Genomic DNA, 17,518 nt, shown 5'->3' on the forward strand with positions numbered 1-17,518 from the left:
TCAACTTTGGACAAATGATAGGAAAAGCAGAAAATCATTTAAAGATGATGTATGTTTATCAGAGTCCAAAAAAAAAAAAATAAAGATGATATATGTATCTTGCTTCCTGGAGCTGTGAGGCAGGTGACCCTTTGAATTTCTTTCTCACTCCAGAATTACACGATGTTAGTACTGTGGACCTGAGGATAAGGGTAGAGGCTTTTTCTTTTTTTTTTTTTAAGATTTTATTTATTTATTTGACAGAAAGAGACACAGCGAGAGAGGGAACACAAGCAGGGGGAGTAGAAGAGGGAGAAGCAGGCTTCCCGCAGAGCAGGGAGCCCGATGCGGGTCTCGATCCCAGGACCTTGGGATCATGACCTGAGCCGAAGGCAGACGCTTAACGACTGAGCCACCCAGGCGCCCCGAGGCTTTTTCTTAAATAAGGTCTTAGATGTAACTTCCTTCAGCTTAATCTGCTGTTACTATACATAAGCCTTATTCAAAGGTGTGGAGGAAATGGGAAGCATTCCATAGTTCTATTATTAGGTCTCAGTGTTGTAGTGAGCCTTTGTCCCTGACTGTGACCTTCACAAGTGCTTCTCAGATTTTTTTTTCCCTTTTAGGTGAGATAGGAAGTCTAGAGTGGGCACAAGTTGTGTATTTTCATCTGGTCTGTGACCTCACAAGTGTTTCTTACCTTTTTCCTCCCATGGCAAGACAGGAAAGTTAGATGGGGCTGGAATTGACAAAAAAATGTCTTTTCCCAGGTGATATAATGCTCTTCTAGACTTTTCCCATTCAGAGTAGGTAACTGTAATGGAGAATGCTGTGAGTATATTCCAGAACGTTACTCTCCCTCTCCTTCTGCTATATCTATGAGGGGACTTTTCTTGGCTCTTCACCATGAGAACTGAATGGTTTTCCTGAAGGTCAAATCCACAAAAGCCCATCTAAGACTATGACGTACAGAATACCTCACTCTCCTGCTGGTCCAAACTCAGCTTTTAGCAATTTATCAAAGTTACCATTTAAGTGTTCCTACCAGTCTATGGCTCCAGTGGATTCTACTTTAGGTAAGCAAATCTCAACTGTGATTCTGAATTTGTCTGTTTCTCCACATATTAAGGTGATGGTAGTTTGTCCTAGAAACTCGGTGTTTTAGTTTGTTCATCTTTTTCTTGTTGTAAGTTTGGGAGTGATGACTTCCAAGCTCTATATATTGCAGCAGAAACAGAAGTTTTGGATACAATACTTTTATATTTATGTTATTTGAAGATGTACTGACAGTTATTTTTTCTTAAGTCTCTGGAGGCCCCTTTATTCCTCTTCCTTGTTCAAATCCTCAAATTAACCACTGGATAAGTGTTACTGTGCCCCCATAAAGGAAGTGACAGAAGGCAATTGAATTTTTTTTTTTTTTTTACAACTAAGAGTTATTTAACAGAAACTGAACTAGAAATTCTAATCCTAGGAATATTCTGTAAGAACTAGCTAAGGATGTGCAAATCAATTTAGCTATAAGTACAGCAATCCTCTGTTATCCCTTCAGCAATGGGATGACTGTAGAGAAGAAAAACACCACAGAGGGAGTGCACTAAAAGTGTTAGTGGAAACATAAAAAGTGAGAAAAGTAATCCAGGCACCAGCAAACACAGACACCTATACAATCCACAGGTTTTCAAGGTCTGTACTAAATATTCTGGAATTTATCCAGGTGATCATGCTGGGTGAAAGAGGGCAAAAATTATAACTGGCCTGAACTGGACTGAAACAAATAAAAATACCTAAGTGAAAGGTACCATTTAGCAACAGAAATTTGCCATAGGGATGTTTATCACAGAATTGTTTATAATAGGGAAAAATAAGTATAACTTAAATACATGAGTATCAGAAATTTGTTAATTATGACAAGCTCAGAAGATAGAATGCTATGCCAACAATAAATGGAAGTGTGTATTTCAGAAACACCTTGCCAGCATTGGCTGTTACAAACTTTTATTTTTGTCAATATTATGGGTAAAAACTGGAATACTATTATTTTGATTTGTATTTCTATGATTGTGCATGAGCATATCAGTCAGGACATGATGCATTATGTAGCAGTAACAAATAACTCCTAAATTTCGGTAACTTAAAACAACAAAATATTTCTTGCTCACACTACATACCCAACACATGTTGGCTGGGGGCTCTGCTTACTAAGATTAAAGTGATGAGGTTCCCTTTCCAACACCTGGAAAACAGTATGGAGGTTCCTCAAAAAGTTAAAAATAGAACTACCCTAAGATCCAAAAATTGCACTACTAGGTATTTACCCAAAGAATATAAAAATACTAATTCAAAGTATACTTGCACCCCAATGTTTATAGCGGCATTATCAACTATAGCCAAATTATGGAAAGAGTCCAAATGTCCATCGACTGATGAATGGATAAAGAAGATGTGGTGTGTGTGTGTGTGTGTGTGTGTGTGTGTGTGTGTGTGTGTGTATATATATATACACAATGGAATATTACTCAGCCATCTAAAAGAATGAAATCTTGGCATTTGCAACAACGTGGATGGAGCTAGAGAGTATTATGCTAAGCGAAATAAGTCAGTCAGAGAAAGACAAATACCATATTATTTCACTCATATGTGGAATTTAAGAAACAAAACAAATGATCATGGGGGAAAAAGAGAGAGGCAAACAAAGAAACAGACTGTTAACTATAGAGAACAAACTGATGGTTACCAGAGGGGAGGTGGGTGGAGGGATGGGTTAAATAGGTGATGGGGATTAAGGAGTGCACTTGTTATTGTGATGGTTGTATTGAATTACTATGTTGTATACCTGAAACTAATATTATACTGTGTGTTAACTAACTGAAATTTAAATAAAAACTTTAAAAAAATAAACCGATGAAATAGTCACTATATGGAGCATTACTGGATACCATGGAATAGGAAGACAGATCATGAGAAATCATAGTGGCTATTAAAAGTGCATCCCCAAGAGTTTCTCCCCAGAATTGACAAAAATCTTTCTGTTCCATTTTATTGATTAAAGCTAGGTATGTGGCCAAAGCTGTAATTAAAATGAGTGGGGGAAGTGCAAGCCGAAGTGTCTGGAAAATTAAACAGCAGGAAATCTTGGTGAACAACACTAATAACTAGAAAGGGTCTTAAATCTTGTCATTGAGTACAGCAAATTCATTTCATTTCCTGTGAACTTAACTTTACTATTTGCTTACTCAGTTTTCCATTGGGTTATTCACTCCATTGATATTTATTATTTCTTTGTAAAATCTGAAAACTAGTCTATAAAATGCATCTATATTCTAACTACTGTTTCCATCATATGCTGTTTTCACTTGTTTATAGTATTTTACAACAGCTTTATTGAGATACAATTCATATGCCATACAATTCACCAGTTTAAGGTGTACAATTCAATAACTTTTAATATATTCAAAGAGTTGTAAATTAATCATCAAAATTGACTTTGTAATACTTTCATTACCCCAAGAATATATCCTTCAGCTCTTAGTTGTCAGACTCCATTGCCCCTACTCCCAAACCAGAGGCAACAACTAATCTGCTTTGGTCTGTTCTGGATGGATCATATAAATGGAATCATAAAATAGATGGTCCTTTGTTGCTCTCTTCTTCCACTTATCATGTTATAACATGTATCACTACTTCATTGCTTTATTGCTAAAAATTATTCCATTATATGAATATACCACATTTTATTTACCCATTTATCAGTTAAATGGGCATTCGGGTTGTTTCCATTTATTGGCTACTATGAGCAATGCTGCTACAAACATTTGTGGACATTTTGTTTGGATATATGTATTCATTTTCATTTCTCTTGGATGTATACCTAAGAGTGGAATTGCTGGAACATATGGTCACCATATGAAGAATTATCAGACTGTTTACCAAAGCAACTGCACCATTTTACATTCCCACCAGCAATGTATGAGGATTCCAATATCTCCATATCCTTGCCAGTACTTACTATTATCTGTCTTTTATATTATAGTCATCTGAGAGGATGTGAAGTAGCGTCTACTTATGTTTTTTTTTTTTTTAAAGATTTTATTTATTTATTTGACAGAGACAGAGACAGCGAGAGCAGGAACACAAGCAGGGGGAGAGGGAGAGGGAGAAGCAGGCTTCCCGCTGAGCCGGGAGCCTGATGTGGGGCTCGATCCCAGGACCCTGGGATCATGACCTGAGCCGAAGGCAGTCGCTTAACCAACTGAGCCACCCAGGTGCCCCGCATCTACTTATGTTTTTGATTTGCATTTTCCTGATGGCTGATGATGTTGAGCATCTTTTCATCTGATTATTGGCCATTTTAATATCTTCCTTGGAGAAATGTCTATCTAAATCCATGACCATTTTATAATTGAGTTATTTATCTCTTTATTATTGAATTGTCCATATATTATTGAATTGGAACATTCTTTATACATTCTAGATCCAAGCCCCTTACCAGATACATGATTTGCAGAATGTTCTCTCATTCTGTGGGTTCACTTTTCACTTACTTTGACTGTGTCTTTTGAAGCACAAAAGGTTTTAATTTTGATGATGTCCAGTTTGCCTATTCTTCTGTTTGTTGTTGTGTTTTTGGTATCATATTTGACAAATTATTGCCTAATCCAAGGTCACATAGCATTATGCCTATTTTTTCCTCTAAGAGTTTTATAGTTTTAGGTCTTATATTTCAGTTTTTGTTCAATTTCAAGTTTTTATATATGGTGTGAGGTAAGGATCCAAATTAATTCTTTTACATGTGCCTATTCAGTTGTCCCAGCACCATTTATTGGAAAGACAATTCACACCCCACTGTATGGTCCTCACATCATTGTCAAAACTCAATACATGTGAAGATTTATTTCTGGACTTTCAATTCTATTTAATATTGATATGTACATACATATATATATATCTCATATGTATATATATACGTATATATCTCATCTCAATATTGATACATACATACATATATCCCATTATATATCTCATATATATGTATATATCTCATATATATGTATGTATCTCATATATATGTATGTATCTCATACATATGTATGTATCTCATATATATATATATACATATAAAATCTCATTATATGTGTGTCAAGACACACACACAGTCTTGATTACTGTAGCTTTATAGTAAGTACTGAAATTCAATAGTGTGAGTCTTCCAACTTTGTTCTTTTAAAAATTCATTTTGGTAGGGGCGCCTGGGTGGCTCAATCGGTTAAGCATCTGCCTTCAGCTCAGGTCATGATCCTAGGGTCCTGGGATCAAGCCCCACATCAGACTCCTTGCTCAGCGGGGAGCCTGCTTGTTTCTGTCCCTCTGCTGCTCCCCTTGCTTGTATTCTCTCTCTCTCTCTCTGTGTCAAATAAATAAAATCTTTAAAAAATAAATAAAATTCGTTTTGGCAATTCTGGATCCCTTGAATTTCCATGTATATTTTAGAGGCAGCTTGTTAATTCCTGCAAAAAAAGAAGGCTGTAATTTGGTAAGAATTGCATTGACTGTAGATCAATTTGGCTAGTATTGATACCTTAAGAATTTTAAGTTTTCCAATCCATGAGCACAGGGTGTCTTTCCATTTGTTTAAGTCTTTTTAAATTTCTTTCAACAATATTTTGTATTTTTCAGTGCACAAATCTTAACATTTTTTGGTTAAATGCATTCCTAAATTTTTTAAAAATTCTTTTTGATGCTATTACATAGTTGTTTTTAAAATTGTATTATTGGTTTGCTCACTACTACTGTATAGAAATACAAGTGATTTTTGTATATTTATATTTTATCATGCAAACTTGCTGAACTTGTTTATTAGTTTTAATAGTTTTTTTTGGATTTTTTAGGATTTTCTATATGTAAGATTAATTCACCAGCAAATGATTATGGTATTATGAATCATATTAACATTATCAGTTAACTTTATCAATCTTTTTTTATGTACCCATTGATTTCTATCTAACCTGCAATGGCATTTTCTCTCACCAAGAATATAGGTTAAAAAAATCTCTAATATATTGTCCTGGTACTTTTATGTTTCAGTATTTCCATTTAAGTCTTTGAATCAATTACAGTTTATTTTGGTGGAATACATTTTGTTATTTTTTTCCAAATAGGTCACACTTGACTAAATGCCATTAATTTAGTCTGGTAAAATATACATACATAATATTTATCACTATAATCATTGTTAAGTGCATAATTCAATTGCATTAAATACATTCACAATGTTGTATAACCATCACTACTATTTATACCAAAGCATTCTCATCATTCACAACAAAACACTATACCCAATAAACAATAACTCCCTTTCCCCTCCCTTCCCTAAGCTCCTACTACTAATAATAACTGCTATTCTACTTTATGTCTCCATAAATTTGCCTATTCTAGGTACCTCACACAAGTGGAATCATGGATTTACCCTTCTGTGCCTGCCTTAATAATAAACATAATTTCTTCAAGGTCAGTCCACGGTGTAGTATATATCAGAATCTTATTCCTTCTTATGGCTAAATAAAATTCCATTGTATATATTTATCAAATTTTGTGTACCCATTCATCCACTAATGGGCACTTAAGTTGTTTTCACCTTTTGGCTATTGTGAATAACAGTGCAAGAACACTAGTATAGACATATCTACTTATTCATTGCTTTCAATTACTTTGGGTATATAGCTAGGTGTGAAATTCCTGGGTCATATGGTAGTTCTATGTTTAACCATGTAAGAAGCTGCCAAATTGTTTTCCACACCAGCTGCACTATTTTACATTCCCACCAGCAATGCACAAGGGTTCTAGTTTCTCCACATCCTTGCCAACACTTGCTATATTCCATGCTCATGGATTTGAAGAACAAATATTGTTAAAATGTCTATACTACCCAAAGCAATCTACACATTTAATGCAATCCCTATCAAAATACCACCAGTATTTTCCTTTCCTTAAAAAATTATAGTTATCCTAATAGGTATAAAATGATATGTAGCAGCATTATCAACAATATCCAAATATGGAAAGAGCCCAAATGTCCATTGACTGATGAATGGATAAAGATGTAGTGTATATATATACAATGGAATATTACTCAGCCATTAAAAGAATATCTTGCCATTTGCAACTATGTGGATGGAGCTAGAGTGTATTATGCTAAGTGGAATAAATCAGTCAGAGAAAGAAAAATACCATATGATTTCACTCATATGTGGAATTCAAGAAACAAAACAGATTAACATAGGGGAAGGAAGGGAAAAAAGGGAGGGAGACAAACCCTCAGAGACTCTTAACTATTGAGAACAGACTGAGGGTTGCTGGAGGGGAGGTGGGTGGGGATGGGCTAAATGGGTGATGGGTTTTAGGGATGGCACTTGTTGTGAGGAGCACTGGGGGCTATATGTAAATGATGAATCACTAAATTCTACTCCTGAACCAATATTACACTATAAGTTAACTAAATAGTATTTAAATAAAAACAAAATAAAAAATAAAATAAAATGGTATGTCATTGTGGTTGATTCACATTTTACTAATGACTAATGATGTTAAACATCTTTTCATGTGCTATTAACCATTTGTATATCTTCTTAGGAAAAATGTATATTTAAGTTCTTTACCCATTCTTAATTAGATTGTTTTTTTGTTATTTAGTTTTAAGAGTTCTTTACATATTCTGGATATTAATCACTTTTCAGATACATCATTTCCAAATATTTTCTCCCATTCAGTAGGTTATCTGTTCACTTTCTTGGTATTATCTTTTGAGGTGCAAAAGTTGTTAATTTTGATGAAGTCCCATTTATCTATTTTTGTTGTTTTGCCTGTGCAGTTTGGTGTCATACCCATGAAATCACCATCAAATTCAATGTCATGAAATTTCCTTCAAATGTTTTCTTCTGAGAGTTTTATCTCTTAAATTTAAGTTATGAATTCATCTTGAATTATTTTTTTATACAATATAAGGGTCCAACTTCCTTCTTTTGCATGTGGATATTCAGTTTCCCTGCACCATGTATTGAAAAGACTGTCTTTTCTCCATTAAAAGCTCTTGGAATCTTTGTTGGAAACCAATTGACTACTGATTTTTTGTTTATTTCTGGGCTCTCTCTACTTTATTCCATTGGTCTATGTATCCTTGTGCAAGTACCATACTGTTTAATTGTTGTAGCTTCGTAGCAAGTTTTGAAGTTGGGAAGTGTGAGTCCTCCAACTTTTTCTTTTTCAAGACTGTTATGGTTATTAAGAGCCCCTTCCAATTCTGTATTAATTTGAGGATCAGGTTTTCCATTTCTGTGAAAAAGGTGGTTGGAATTTTTGTTGCATTGAATCTGTAGATCACTTTGGATAGCACTGACATCTTAACAATGCTGTCTTTGTACCCATGAACACACAATGTCTTTCCATTTATTTAAGCCTGCTAAAATTTCCTTCAAAAAATATTTTATAGCTTTCAGCATACAAGTCTTTCACCTCTGTGGTTAGATATGTTGTAAAATATTTAGTTATTATTTAATTATTTCAGATGCTGTTTTAATTGTACTTGCTTTCTTAATTTCCCTTTCAGATAGTTCATTGCTGCTGTATAGAAACACAACTGATTTTTTAGTGTTGTCCTTTTACCCTGTAACTTTGCTAAATTGGATTATTAGCTCTAATAGCTTTGTTGTGGATTTTTTGGGATTCTATGTATAAAAGATCATACCAGCAGTAAACAGAGATAATTTTACTTTTTCCTTTCCAATTTGTATGTCTTTTATTTCTTTTTCTTGTAGAATAACTCTGGCTAGAACTTCTAATACAATGGTGAATAGCAGCAGTAAAAGTTGACAATCTTGACCTGTTCTTGATCTTAGAGGAAATCTAAGTCTTTCACCACTGAGTACCATGTTAGCTGTGGAATTTTCACAAGTACCTGTTATAATGTTGGTGAATTTTCCCTCTATTTCTAGGTTTCTGAGTTTTTATTTGAAAGGGTATTAGATTTTGTCAAATGCATTTCTTTGTCAACTGAGTGATAATATTGTTTTCTTCCTTTATTTCTATGAGTGGGATTGTATTACATTGATTTATTTCCTTATGTTGAAACACCCTTGAATTCCCAGGACAAATCCCATTTGGTTATGCTGAATAATCTTTTTAATATGCTTTTGGATTTGATATACTTTTAAGTTGAAGATGTTTGTGTTATATTTATAAAATGTATTAGTTTTTAATTTTTTCTTATAATATCTTTATCTAATTTTGATATCATGTTAATTCTGGCCTCACAGAAAGAGTTTTGGGAAGCATTTCTCTAATTTTTTGGAAGAATTTGAGAAGGATTGGATTAATTCTTCATTGAATGCCTAATAGAATTCACTGGTGAAAGTATCTGGTATAGTACTTTTCTGCTTGAAAGATTTTTGATTACTGATTCAATCTCTGTTTGTTTTAGGTATTTTGAGTTTTTTTTTTTATTATGGTAAAAATAAATAACATAAAATTTAGCATCTAAATAAATAACATAAAATAACAAAAAACTAGCAAAATTAGTTTGTTTTAGGTATTTTGAGTTTTTTTTATTATGGTAAAAATAAATAACATAAAATTTAGCAATTTTAAGTGTACAGGTCATTAGGTTAAGTATATTCACAGGGCGCCTGGGTGGCTCAGTTGGTTAAGCAACTGCCTTCGGCTCAGGTCATGATCCTGGAGTCCCGGGATCGAGTCCCACATCGGGCTCCCTGCTCAGCGGGGGGTCTGCTTCCCCCTCTGCCCTCTTCCCTCTCATGCTCTCTGTCTCTCATTCTCTCTCTCTCTCAAATAAATAAATAAAATCTAAAAAAAAAAAGTATATTCACATTATTGTGAAAAGATCTCCAGAAATTTTTCATCTTAAAAATCTGAAACTCTATACCAATTAATCAACTCCCCTTTCTCCCTCTCCCCAGCCCATGGAAACCACAATACTACTTTTTATGTAGCTATGACTTGACTACTTTATATACATTATATAAGCAGACTCATACACTATTCGTTTTTATGTAACTGGCTAATTTTACTTAGCATGTCATCAAGGTTACATTTGTGTTGAAGCATCTGACAGGATTTCTCTCCTTCTTAATGTTGAATAAAATTCCACTGTACACATACACGTTCTGTTTATCCGTTCATCCTGCATTAGACATTTAAATTGCTGCAACCTCTTGGTTATTGTGATTAGTGCTGCTATTATCATGGGCATGGAGGTAGCTCTTCAAAACCTGAATTATTTCAGATATGTACTCAGAAGTAGGATAGTTAGATAGTATGGTCATTCTATTTTAAAATTTTTGAGGACCCTCCATACTGTTTTCCATGGTGGTTGCACCATTTACAATCCCACTGGCATTTCTTAAGTGTTCCAATTTTCCACATCCTTGCTGAAACTTGTTGTTATGTGTTTTTCTTTTTATAGTAGCCATCCTAATGGGTATAAGGTAGTATCACATAATGGTTTTGATTTACATTTCTTTTTTAAAAATTTTTATTATGTTAGTCACCATACAGTACATCATTAGTTTTTGATGTAGTGATTTGCATTTCTGATGATTAGTGATGTTGAGCATCTTTGCATATGCTTGTTGGCCATTTGTATATATCTTTGGAGAAATGTATATTCAAGTTTGTTACCCATTTTTTAATCAAATTATTTGATTTTTTGTTGTTGAGTTGGAGTTCTTTATAAATTCTAAATATTTATCTATTATTAGATATATAATTTGCAATTGTTTTCTCCCCTTCCATAGGTTACCTTTCATTCTGTTGATTGTGCTCTTTGATACACAGAAGGTTTTTTTGTTTGATGTAGTCCCATTTGTCTACTTTAGCTTTTGTTGCTTGTGCTTTTGGTGTCATATTGAAGAAATCATTGCCAAGTCCAATTTATGAAGATTTCCCCTTTTGTTTTCTATAAGAATTTTATAATTTGGGTTCTTACATTTAGGTCTTTAATCCATTTTGAGTTAATTTTTGTATATGGTACAAGATAAGGGCCCCAATTTCTTTTGGATATAGATACCCAGTTTTCCCATCACCATTTGTGTGTGTGTTTGTTTTTGTTTTTGCTTCCAACTGTATTAGGCTCTTTTTATTCTTTTGGTAATCTCTTCCAGAGTTGACTATTTCCATTTGTAGGTAATAAAATGTGTAAGGAATCCACTTCAAATGTTGGCACAGCTATGAGCATGGTCTTTCCCTTTACTTGAACTCAGAATTAAAACTTCTGGTTCTTGTTTTTTATATACCTGTCCCAGAGTACTTTTTCAGTGTAGAAATTATCTGCAGACAGTCTTATGCTTCCTAGCAGTAGTCTACAACCAGGCTCTAGCTTCACCAGGACATTACACAAGATGGATTTAAATATGTATTAAACTATGAGACATTCTCTCAAATGAATTTAAATGCAATTTATTTTTAGACAACCTACATGATCTGTTTTTTCTCTTAAAAACAAGGCACGTGTTGTGATGAGCACTGGGTATTATACACAACTAACTAATGAATCATTGAACACTACATCAAAAACTAATGATGTACTATACAGTGGCTAACTGAACATAATAATAATAATAAAAAATGCTACCACTCCAAATAAATCAAGGTCAAAATAAATGAAGAGCTCAAGATGACATCAGTGCCATTTGTCTAAGTCCTGGTGTTGTGTGGATGAAGAGCATCAGCCAGTTATGACAACAGGTGATATATCCAAAGTAATAGCCATTTCCTTAACACTTTTCCATTTCTAAAACATCCTTAAAGAAAATCATATACGGGGTCACATCATCCTTATGGTAGTCCAGCAAAGCAAACATCTGGATTCATGTTTTCACCAGTAAAGAACTGGTTTTTTGACATTAGCAAAGGTGTGCTTGATTTGTTTTGCAGCCCCTGTCATAAAAGCTTTTCATCTTTCTGGCCTCTGTTCTTCAAGTTTGCCTTTGGTTGATTTCATGTAATCTTTGATGTACTTCTTGTAGGCTTCTTTTGTAAAGCTGGTTTCCTGCAAGTGATGGTTCATGACAATATCAGCACCAGTGATTTCTGTGCTTTCAGTACCGTTGCCTTCAGGGCCTTCAGTGGAGGCATTTCCACCAATGAGCAGCAAGTCATCATTGTTACTCTCTGTCCTACTAACCATCTTCCCGTCTATCTCCAGGCACAGGCCATCCATGATCTCCTGGATCTTGCAGATATTGGAGAACATCTCATCATGGCTGATGAGGTCCGGGTAGATGATTATAATAGAAGCTGGAAAGAGAGGAGCGTGACGCTAGATTAGCAGGAGCTGGGAGCTCTGAGTCCATGGTACAGCCTGGGTGGCACTCAGTGGGAGGAGAAGCAGGCAGAAAAGCTCCCATCTCTATTTGTTGATAAGACGTCCTTTCCCCATTAAATGTTCTTGGCACCTTTGTTAAATATAATTTGACCATATATGCAAAGACATATTGCTAGGATCTTTATTCTATTCCATTGGTCTATTTGTCTGTCTTATGCCTGTACAGTGTTTTGATTATTGTAACTTTGTAATGTTTTGAAATCAGGAAGTGTGTCCTCCAAATTTGTTCTTTTTCAAAGTTGTTTTGGCTATTTGAGTTCCCTTGAGATTCCATATGGATTTTAGAATGTTTTCTCTATTTCTGAAAAAAATATGTTGGGATTGTGATAGGGACTGTATTGAATCAGTAAAGCATTTTAGGTAGTATGGCCATCTTAATAATATTAAACCTTGAAATCCATAAATATGGGATGTCTTTCCATTTATTTTTGTCTTTTAAAACTTCAGCAATATTTTCTTATTTTTTTGTGTACAAGTCTTTCACCTCCATAGTTAGGTTTATTTCTAAGTATTGTATTATTTTGATGCTATTGTAAATGACATCGTTTTCTTAATTTCCTTTTTGAATTGTTCACAGTTCATGTACAGAAAAACAACTCATATTTAATTTTTGATTTTGCATCCTTCAACTTTGCTGAATTCGTTCTTTAGTTCTATCAGTGTGTGTAAATGTGTGTGCAAAATCTTTAGCATTTTCTACATATAAGACCAAGTAATCTGCAAACAGATAATTTTACTTCTTTTTAAAAGTTTTTATTTAAGGGGCGCCTGGGTGGCTCAGTTGGTTAAGCGACTGCCTTCTGCTCAGGTCATGATTCTGGAGTCTCTGGATTGAGTCCCGCATCAGGCTCCCTGCTCGGCAGGGAATCTGCTTCGCCCTCTGACCCTCCCCCCCTCATGTGCTCTCTCTCTCAAATAAATACATAAAATATTTTTTAAAAAAGTTTTTATTTAAATTCCAGTTAGTTAACATACAGTGTAATATTAGTTTCAGGTGTACAACACAGTGATTCAACACTTCCATACAACACCCAGTATTCACAAGTGCTCTCCTTAATCCCCATCACCTATTTAACCCATCCCCCTTCCCACCTCCCCTCTGGTAACATCAGTTTTTTCTCTATAGTTATGAGTCTCTTTCTTCATTTGCCTCTTTTTTTCCTCTTTGCTCATTTCTTTTGTTTCTTAAATTCCACATATGAGTGAAATCATGGTATTTGTCTTTCTGTGATTGACTTATCTTGCTTAGCATAATACACACTAGCTCCATCCGTGTCCTTGCAAATGGCAAGATTTTAATCTTTTTATGGCTGGATAATATTCCAGTGTGTGTTTGTGTGTGTGTGTGTATACACACACCATTCTTTATTCATCAGTCAATGGACATTTGGGCTCTTTCCGTAATTTGGCTATTGTAGAAAATGCTACTATAAACATCAGGGTGCCTGTATCCCTTTGAGTTAGTATTTTTGGGGGTAAATACATAGTAGTGCAATTGCTGGATCTTAGGGTAGTTCTATTTTTAACTTTCTGAGGAACCTCCATACTGTTTTCCAGAGTGACAGCAACAGTTTGCATTCCCACCAATAGTGCAGGAAGGTTCCCCTTTCTCCACATCCTCACCAACACCTGTTGTTTCTTGTGTTGTTGATTTTAGCCATTCTGACAGGTGTGAGGTGATATCTCATTGTAGTTTTGATTCATATTTCCCTGATGATGAGTGATGTTGAGCATCTTTTCATGTGTCTGTTGGCCATCTGGATGTCTTCTTTGGAAAAATGTCTATTCATGTCTTCTGCCTATTTTTTAATTGGATTATTAATTTTTGGGGTGTTGAGTTGTATAAGTTATTTATATATTTTTGATAATAACCCTTTATCAGATATGTCAATTCCAAATATTTTCTCCCATTCAGTAGGTTGCCTTTTAGTTTTGTTGATTGTTTCCTTTCCTGTGCAAAGCTTTTTATTTTGATGAAGTCCCAACAGTGTATTTTTGCTTTTGTTTCCTTTGCCTCTGGAGACATATCCAGAAAGAAGTTGCTACGACAGATGTCAAAGAGGTTACTGCCTGTGTTCTCCTCTAGGATTTTTATGGTTTCAGGTCTCACATTTAAGTCTTTAATTCATTTTGAATTTATTTTTGTGTGTGGTGTAAGAAAGTGGCCCAGTTTCATTCTTTTGCATGTTGCTCTCCATAGACTTTTATATTTTTTAATGTATGCATTAACAGCTATAATTTCTCTGTTAGCATGGGTTTTGCTGCATCTCATATATGTTGGTATGTTGTGTTTTTGTTTTCATTCATCTTTAAGTATTTTCTAATTTTCCTAGTAGTTTCATTTTTGACCTATTTGTTATTTGATCTTGTTTAATTTCCACAATTTGTGAATTTTCCAGTTTTCCTTCTTTTATTGATTTCTAAGTTAATGCCACATCATTGAAGAAGATATTTTGTATATCTTTCTTTTTAAATAAATCAAGACTTGTTTTATGGCTTAACATACAGTCTTTCTTGGAGAATGTCCTATGTGCACTTGAGAATAACATGTATTCTGCTTTTGTTGAGTAGAGTGTTCTGTATTGTTGATTAGGTCTAGTTCGTTTATTATGTTGTTCAAGTTTTTTATTTCCTTACTTATCTTCTACCTACTTTACCCACACATTACAGAAAATGATGTATTGAGTCTTTATTACTGTAGAAGTATTTCTCCCTACAATTCTTCAATTTTTGCTTCATAAAGTGTCTATTAGGTATGTAAATATTTGTATTTGTTATATCTTCTTACTGTATTGACCCTTTATTAATATAAAATGTCCTGTTTTTTATAATCGCTTAAAATCTATGTCTATTATTTCTGGTATTAGTATAGCCAATACAGCTTTCTATTGGTTACTATTTGCATGGAATATCTTTTTCCGTTCTTTCATTTTCAATCTGTCTGTCTTTGGAGATAAAGTGAGTCTCTTATGGAGAGCATGTAGATGGATCATGTTTTTTTATTCTCTTCTACAAATCTATTTATTTTGATGGGAGTGTTTCATCCATTTACATTTAATTATTGATAAGAATAGGCTTACCTCTGCCATTGTTATTTATTATAAGTCTTATAGCTTTTACACCCCTCATTTCCTCCATTATTGCCTTCTTTTGTATTGAATTGATTTTTGTAATAAAATATTTAACTGCCTTCTCATTTTCTTTTGGATATATTTTATAGATATTTTCTTTGTGGTTACCATGGGGATTACATTTAACATTCTAAAGTCATAACAATCTAATTTGAATTCATTCCAACTGAACTCCAGTAGCCTACAAAACTTTCCTCCATACAGCTCCATCACCCTTCTTTCTGTTATTATCACAGATTATATCTTTACACATTGTGCACCCAAAAGCATAGCTTAATGATTGCTTTTTTACTTGTGTTTTAAATAGTATTTTAAAATGTGGAGTTACTACCCCAAATAAAATGATACTAGCTTTTGAAATTGCCCTGTATTTATCTTTACTATAGGTCTTTATTTCTTCATTTTTTATTTCTAGTATCCTTTTCATTTTAATTTGCTCCCTTCAGCATTTCTTGCAGGGTATATCTTGTGGAAATGATCACCTTCAACTTTTGTTTATCTGAGAATGTTTTAATTTCTATTTTTTTAAAAATAGTATTTGCCCTATAAAGAATTCTTGGTATAATTTTTTCCTTCAGCATTTTGAATATATAAACTCACTACATTTTGGCCTCCAAGGTGTTTGATGCTGATAATCTTAAGGAGGATCCGTTGTATGTGACAAGTCACTTTTCTTTTCCTGCTTTCAAGATTCTCTTTGTCTTTTTCCTTTGGTAGTTTGATTATAATGTGTCAGTGTGGATCGTTTGTTTTTCCTACATGGAGTTCATTGAGCCTCTTAGATTTGTATGTGCATATCTTTAATCAAATCTGTAAAGTTTTCAGCCATTATTTCTTTGGATAATTTCTGCTCTTTTTTTTTCTTTCAAGTTTTTATTTAAATTCCAGTTAGTTAACATACAGTGTAATATTAGTTTCAGGTGTAGAATTTAGTAACTCATCACTTATATACAACACCCAGTGCTCATCACAAGTGCCCTCCTTAATACCCATCACCCATTTAATGCCTCCCCCTCCTCTCCAGCAACCCTCAGTTTGTTCTCTATAGTTAAGAGTCTGTTTTCTCGTTTGCCTCTCTCTTTCCCCGTCCTCTGTTCATCTGTTTTTTCTTAAATTCCACAATTGATTGAAATCATATGGTAGTTATCTTTCTCTGACTTATTTCACTTAGCAGCAAAGGAAACAATCAACAAAACTAAGTCAACCTGAATGGGAGAAGATATTTGCAAATGACATATCTGATAAACCATTAGTATCCAAAATAAATATAGAACTTATAAAACTCAATACCCAAAAAACAAATCTCTGCTCCTATCTCTCTTCTCTGGAATTCCTACAATTGTATATGTTGGTCTATTGGTCAGCTTGATGGTGTCCCACAGGTGTTTTAGGTTCTGTTCACTTTTATTCATATTTTTTCTTCCTATTCATGAGACTCAATAATTTCCATTGCCCTTACTTCAAATTAACTGATTCTTTTTACTGCTTTCTCAAATATGTCTTTGAGCTTCTAAAGTATATTTTCATTTCAGTTATTTTAGCTTTCAATTCCAAAATTTCTTTTTGGCTTCTTTTTATTATTTCTCTTTATTGATAACCTCATTTTGCTCATACATTATTCCTTTCTCTGTCCATGTCTTCTGTTAGCTTTTTGAGCATCTATAAGACAGTTGTTTTGAAGTCTTTTTTTATGTGTGAAACCTGTGCTTCCTCAGGTAAGTTTTCTGTAGATTTATTTTGTTCCTTTGAATGAGCCACACTCTCGTGTTTCTTTGTATGCCTTATGATCTTTTGTTGAAAACTGAACATTTGAATCTTATAATGTAGTAACTTTGGAAATTAGATTTTCTTTGCCATATCCAGGATTTTGCTGTTTTTTTATGTTATGGTTGTAGGGTGCCTCTTTGCTGGAAATCAGCCTGAGGTGAAAGTTTAAAGTCTTCTCAGGGCTTTTCTGAGACTGTGTCTTTCCTTGTACATGCATAGTGGCTTTCTAAATTATCGTGTATATGCA

At 34.0% G+C, this 17,518-nt stretch overlaps 1 pseudogene; it reads right to left on the bottom strand.

The window, feature by feature from the left end:
- Nucleotides 1-11,762: 11,762 nt before the first annotated feature.
- Nucleotides 11,763-12,271, bottom strand: LOC110582268 (annotated as a pseudogene).
- Between the last annotated feature and the right edge of the window lie 5,247 nt (nucleotides 12,272-17,518).

This window comes from Neomonachus schauinslandi, chromosome X, assembly GCF_002201575.2.
Source record: "Neomonachus schauinslandi chromosome X, ASM220157v2, whole genome shotgun sequence".
NCBI lineage: Eukaryota > Metazoa > Chordata > Mammalia > Carnivora > Phocidae > Neomonachus > Neomonachus schauinslandi.